General features: G+C 38.9%; 1 pseudogene; it reads right to left on the bottom strand.

Annotated features, from left to right (window-relative positions):
• Positions 1-1751: 1751 nt before the first annotated feature.
• On the bottom strand, positions 1752-1871 carry LOC134947039 (5S ribosomal RNA; annotated as a pseudogene).
• Positions 1872-7152: the final 5281 nt, after the last annotated feature.

A 7152-nucleotide genomic window follows, 5' to 3' on the forward strand; every position in this document is an offset into this window, starting at 1 on the left:
TCCAGAGTCTGCTACCACTTCTACATGCAGTAAGAGACTCTCTCCAGGTCCTGCCTTACCATTCTCACCTGTGTGTTGTTAATCTGCATTCAGCACTGTGCTATTGCATCCAGTACTTAAAACAACCAGCTTGTAATTACTAGAGATGTGTGGCTGGCACTTTTCATGTTTTGTGTTTTGGTTTTGGTTCTAATTCCATTTTGTGTTTTGGTTTTGGCTTGGTTTTGCCAAAACAACCCTTTCGTGTTTTGGTTTTGGATAATTTTTTGATAAAAAAAACCCATAAAAACAGCTAAAATCACAGAATTTGGGGGAATTTTGCTCCTACAGTATTATTAACCTAATAAAATTAATTTCCACTCATTTCCAGTCTATTCTGAACACCTCACATTATTGTTTTTAGGCCTAAAAGTTGCACCGAGGTGGCTGTATGACTAAGCTAAGTGACACAAGTGTGCGGCACAAACACCTGGCCAATCTAGGAGTGGCAGTGCAGTTACAGACAGGATGGCACTTAAAAAAACTAGTCCCCAAACAGCACATGATGCAAAGATGAAAAAAAGGGGTGCAATGAGGTTGCTGGATGGCCAAGCTAAGCAACACAAGTGTGCAGCACAAACACCTGGCCCATCTAGGAGTGGCAGTGCAGTTACAGACAGTATGGCACTTAAAAAAATATTCCCCAAACAGCACATGATGTAAAGAAGAAAAATAGGTGCAAGATGGAATTGTTGTATAAACAGGACATGCACACTTTAACAAACCAATAATTTCAGCGACAGGGTCTGCCACACGACTGTGGCCGAAATGACTGGTTTGTTTGGGCTCCCACCAAAAAAGAAGCAATCAATCTCTCCTTGCACAAACTGGCTCTACAGAGGCAAGATATCCACCTCAACATCATCCTCTGATTCCTCACCCCTTTCACCGTGTACATCCTCCCCACTGAGTATTAATTTGTCCCCAATGGAATCCACCATCACAGGTTCCTGTGTACGTTCTGGAGGCAATTGCTGGTAAAGGTCTTCCCGGAAGACTTTATAATTCATTTTGATGAACATCATCTTCTCCACATTTTGTGGAAGTAACCTCCTATGCCGATCGCTGACAAGGTTACTGGCTGCACTAAACACTCTTTTGGAGTACACACTGGAGGGGGGGGGGCAACTTAGCTAAATTAAAGCCAGTTTGTGCAAGGGCCTACAAATTGCCTCTTTTTCCTGCCAGTATACGTACGGACGGTCTGACATGTCTACTTGGATGCTGTCACTCATATAATCCTCCACTATTCTTTCAATTGTGACAGAATCATATGCAGTGACAGTAGACATGGGAGAAAATACCAAATAAGAGGAAATGGAAAAGAAGTAGACTCTTTTTTTGGGAGCACTCAACCTCAGAGGAACTGAGTATATCAATATCTTATACTGATAAAATCATGATTTTAATAGTTTCTTAATAAAATATATAGAAGTGTCGGAGTTCAATAAATATGTGATTCAAGACTATTGTGCAAAAATATTAGTATCAATTAGAGTAAATAGTAAGCAAAAATTGCTATAGTATAGTGTAAGCCGGAAAATTTGTCAAAAGGATGTCACCTTCTAGTCTCAATAGTGTCCGTCAAAAGAGTATATGACCTTCATTCATACTGCAAGAATCCCAAGTGGAAAAAATAGTTGCAGAAAATTAAATCATAGGTCATATGGATCCGAGTACCTATCTGTGACTTGAAATTGGGCAGCAAAATTTATTTGCAGTACCAGGATGTTCCAAGGTGGTCTCCCATCCAAGTACTAGTCCGGCCCTCCACTGCTTAGCTTCCAAGATCGGAAGAGATTGGGCATCTCCGGTGGGGTATGTCCGCAATTTTTTAAGCTAGCCCTTTCATTTGTCACCTTGAGTAGGGAATGGAATTGGTCATATTTTCCACAAGAAAAAAAAGGGGACGGACACACATGTGACAATTAGGCTCAAAATATATACAAATTGTATATGGCAATTGTGTGGCAAGAAAATATCAAGGCCATAGATATCCAAACAAGGTAAATCCTTCCTTATTTATACAGTACTGTACACCAGTCAATTGTGAGTGAATAATAAACTCATTCTTATTTGTGCTGTCTAAATATGTCAAAGTAGGCATGCATTTATCACCAAGAATAATCCCAGAATTACTACAAATAATCCTTTATAGTTAATGGGTTTGCATCTATATTTTTCTGACAACCAAAAATCCACCTTTGTTATATATATCTCTGAAGTATACAAGTGATAGCAAAATGTTGCAGTAACAGGGTGTTCCAAAGTGGTCTCCCATCTATGTACCTACCCTGTCCACCACTATATAGCAGTCATGCTCAGATGCAATTAAGCACCTTTAGTGGGGTACATCCGCAATTGTATGCTTATCACTGATTGGTGTAATCACCTTCAATTAGTGAATGACCAGGTGGCTCATTAATGGTATATGCAGAAAGTTAAGGTGCATTTAATGCCCTGTGTACAGATTTAAACAGGGTATTTCCCAATATAGTTCATGGTTTCAAAAAATTGAGAAAACAAATGATAAATGGATAAATAAACCATCTATGTACACCTCTGCAAGATATGCAGCTGGTTTATTACCGCTGCATATAGCGTATTATTCTTGCAAAAGAGTGTAAGGTCAAAACGCAACAGGTGTCAGCTTTAAAGGCAGAAAGATCATCAGCCATTCTGTAATGATCAAAAAGCATGGGTCAAAGCCTGACAGGCTTTGTAATATATCATTTTGAAATAGCATTACCACTAAATAATATGGCAAAAAACCATTTACTGATTACCCTATGTAGAGACTGCTAGAGATGTAAGCATGACAGGTACTGTTATATTTATATCAAACACTCCGGTATTTCATACGATACCAAACTGTGTAAAATTTGATGTCCCCAGTTTTTCTGGTGCAGGTAAGGTGAGTATGGATAGCGGGAGGAGTGCCGCTGATCCCCGCTGCTCCTGCCCACAATTGAGCTCCAGCAGGTGGGGAGAATGCCGCTACGTCCCGCCGTGTGTACCCGCAAACGGGTTCCAGAAGGTTGGGGATGATTCAGGTGGATATCCACCACTGTTTGCCCGCAGTCGAGCTCCGGCGGGTGGGAGAAGCCGCTGACTTCCGCGGCTTCTATGGTTGCCTGGTGACAGGCTGTAATGGTCCGGCTTCCAGGTCACGTGTGCGCACCACATGACCATGTGGGTCCTGACGTACGTTTCGCTGATAGGCTTGATCACAGGACATGAATCGTCACTGTAGGTTTCAGTTTTTAAAGGGAAGTCTGGTTGCTGACTGATTGGATATAAAATAAAAAAGTGTGATATACAGGAATTGAGAACAGAGGAGTAGTAATAAATAATTGATAATTAATAGAAAAGGGGGAGAGGCGACAGAAAGGGCATTAGTTTCATATATAGAGGGTCTTTTATGTCCATTACGTATAGATAGTGCAGGTCATGCTGGTATAATAGAAATAGCAAAGATAAGTGAAGATTGAATGATTTAATGATTAATAAACAGAAATAGGGGAGTTCAATTGAATAATTGAACAGTGATGAATAATGATACGTGAAATAGAGGGTGAAAAGAAAGACTGTAATTGGTGATAAAAAGGGGATGGTGACGATAGTGAAAATATAAATTATAAATGTAGAGGGCAGAGTATAAAAAGTGTGTGAAATTAAGAGCCCATGGTGAGAATTATATAATAGTGGCAAAGTGTGAGTATATACAGCTGAGTAGACTTTCCAATTGGAGAGAGTGTTATTATAAAGTGGCACAGATTAAATCTATGGATTATATATACAGCGAGTGAGCCTTCCAAGTGTAAAAAATATATAAATAACTAGGAAAAAGAAAGTTGCTAAATAGTGAGAGGAATTATAGGATAAATTGCCGTTGATAGGAAAATACCGAGACCTATTAAATATTGACTGGACAAGTATTAATCCAAGACATTAGCCAGCAATTTAATTTAAAAAGGCCCCATAGTTTATATTTTCATTCATACCAGCAGGGTAAATGGATCCCATTTTGAAAATCCATTCACTCTCTTTTTGCAGAAGGACATTTGTAAGGTTTCCTCCTCGTATACCCAATTTTATTTTTTCCAGACCAAACACTTTTAATTCTTCCCATCTGTTGTTATGGTGAGTGTGGAAGTGGCGAGCGACTGATGTCAGTTGCTTTATTTTTGCTTTATCCGAAACAGCATTGCGTATTGATCCTATGTGTTCTAGAATCCGCTGTTTTAGTGGGCGAGTGGTCATGCCAATGTATTTCTGGTTACAACTGCATTTGATGCAATAGATGACCCCTTTCCATCTGACAGTTCATATAGTCTGAAATTTAATGTTTTTTCCAAAACTTATCCTCTATTTCCTTGGTTGGGTCAATGAATTTACAGGCTTTACACTTGCCGCAGGGGTATGTTCCAGTTGTTATTGGTTTCTTATTAGGCACTCTTTGAAAATGGCTCTGTACAAGTTGGTCTTTCAAATTTCTAGACCTACGCCAGCTCATGGAGACTTTAGGGCCTAGTTTGGCTGATAGGGTAGAGTCTACATGCAAAATATGCCAGTGTTTTTGTATGGCATCATTGACCTTTCTCCATTCCTGACAGAAATTGCCGACAAATCGGATAGTTGTGTTTGCTTTTGTTGGATTTGAAACTTTTTTGAAGATAATGTCGTCTCTGTGGGTAATTTTGGCAAATGTCATAGCTTTCTTCACTGAGGTGTTGCTATATCCCCTAGTATCCCCTAGTATAATTTTGTAATGGATTCAGAAGTAGTCTCTTATAGCATTCCGTTGTGTGTAACTGTCGTTGTGCTTCTTTGATATAATCTGTTTTGGACCAGATTACGACATTACCCCCTTTGTCCGATGGCTTTATAACGACATCTTGCCATGATCGTATTTCTCTCAAAGCCAATATTTCATGCCGTGTGAGGTTGGATTGTCTGGGATATTTGTCTTTATTCTTATGAATTTGGTCAAATTCATTAGCCACAAGTTTCATGAAGACCTGTACTTCTGGGCATATATTTTCCTGAGGAAAATATGTGGATTTCTTTTTACACACAGGTCTAGTAGGGGATCTAAGTTCCATATCTGCTAAGATGTTCTGTTCCTGTTCAAGTTCTTGTAAAGCACTAAGGGCTTCTTGTTCGGCCAGAGAAAAGTCCAGATGTGTTGATATTGTTTCTTCTACTCTAGATGATGTTCTTGGGAAGGTGGGTATTGTAATTTCCATTCTATCTGTGTTTCTTTGTGCTTCAGGAGAGGTGTTTTCTTTATTGGCATATAGTTTGGTAAGAAGTAATTTTCGACCAAATAATTTGAGATCTTTCTCCCACTTAAACCTATCAAAATGTTCTGTGGGAGAGAATGTCAAACCTCTACTAAGTACAGACTCTTGTGCTTGTGTAAGTTCATGTTCAGACAAGTTAATGATCTTCAAATTGGATTCCTCATTAGGATAAGTTGAATTCACCATTGATCCTGTTGGGGTTGCCTTCTGTACGTATTGCGAGTCATTGGGGGTGAGAAATCCCATTGCTGTGTACCCCTTCTTCCTCTTGCGCCCCCGCCTCATCTTCCTCCTCTTTGTCTGCCTCTTCCTCCTCGATGATCCCCTAAAAAAGGGGTAGAGATTTGTGTGTTGCTTGTTATTTCATTCCTAGTGTTGGAGTGCTTCTCTGGAATATAATCGGAGGTATCTTCTGCTCCAGATGTCTCAGTTTCTGATGAAGAATATTGATCCGTGTGTCTGGGAGGACCTTTTCTCCAGGATGTCTTTTGCCACCTAAATATTTTACCGGATGAAAAGTCACGTTTGTCTCTGGCGTATTTGTTCTTTTTACGTTCAATGATTGTTTGTTCATAGGTCTGTAGTTCTTGTTTATTTTTTTTCAAAGCATCTTTGGAATTGGGAATCTTTTTCCCATGTCTCTAGTTTTTTGCCTAGATCTTCAAGGCCGTGTTCACACTCCTCCAATATAAGGTTGTTGTGTTTTATCAGAATGTGCATAAGATCATTGGAGCATTTCAAGAGGGCGTTCTCCCATTCCTTTTTTAGATTTTCACTAGCTAGGTCAAAGGTTGGGAAGACTCTTGGGCGAAGGCCCCTGGGGGATATTTTATTTTTAATGTAGTTTTCCAGAGTAATGAGATCCCAATTAGTTCTGATTTGTTTCCTTAATAAGAGGTTTAAACTCTGGAAATCTACCTCCCAGCTGATGTGAGGTTCGTTATCTGTTATTTCACTGGGAAAGATATCATCCAAATTGTCCTTATTTTTTCGTCTTGTACTCAATTCCTGTTTCAGATTGAAGGTCATAGTGGGATTTATGAAAAAGAACTCCTATTATAATTAATTCTGAAAGGGTCAGATTGGGTTTCCTAAGAGAAGGAAAGACCTATCCTTAATGCGTATTGTGGCCGTGCAGGTATTCCCGAGAAAACTGGAAAACCAGTTACTAGTCAATATTCGAGAGAGGGGTTTGTGGGAACCGCACCGGTCTAACAGTGGTTTTTGTATGAATAGAAATCTGAGTAATGTCCTCTGAGAAACTGAAATTTATGTTTTGGAATTGCTTCGGATTAGGGTAACTATGCATATATGAAGATATTATCTTTTCAGGTGCACTAAGTTTGGTTACCATTCAGTGGTGCTCCCATGAGTCAAAAATGTATTTAGAGAGAAAATACCAAATAAGAGGAAATGGAAAAGAAGTAGACTCTTTTTTGGGAGCACTCAACCTCAGAGGAACTGAGTATATCAATATCTTATACTGATAAAATCATGATTTTAATAGTTTCTTAATAAAATATATAGAAGTGTCGGAGTTCAATAAATATGTGATTCAAGACTATTGTGCAAAAATATTAGTATCAATTAGAGTAAATAGTAAGCAAAAATTGCTATAGTATAGTGTAAGCCAGAAAATTTGTCAAAAGGATGTCACCTTCTAGTCTCAATAGTGTCCGTCAAAAGAGTATATGACCTTCATTCATACTGCAAGAATCCCAAGTGGAAAAAATAGTTGCAGAAAATTAAATCATAGGTCATATGGATCCGAGTACCTATCTGTGACTTGAAATTGGGCAGCAAAATT

The sequence above is a fragment of the Pseudophryne corroboree genome, chromosome 7 (assembly GCF_028390025.1).
Source record: "Pseudophryne corroboree isolate aPseCor3 chromosome 7, aPseCor3.hap2, whole genome shotgun sequence".
In the NCBI taxonomy this organism is placed as follows: Eukaryota; Metazoa; Chordata; class Amphibia; order Anura; family Myobatrachidae; genus Pseudophryne; species Pseudophryne corroboree.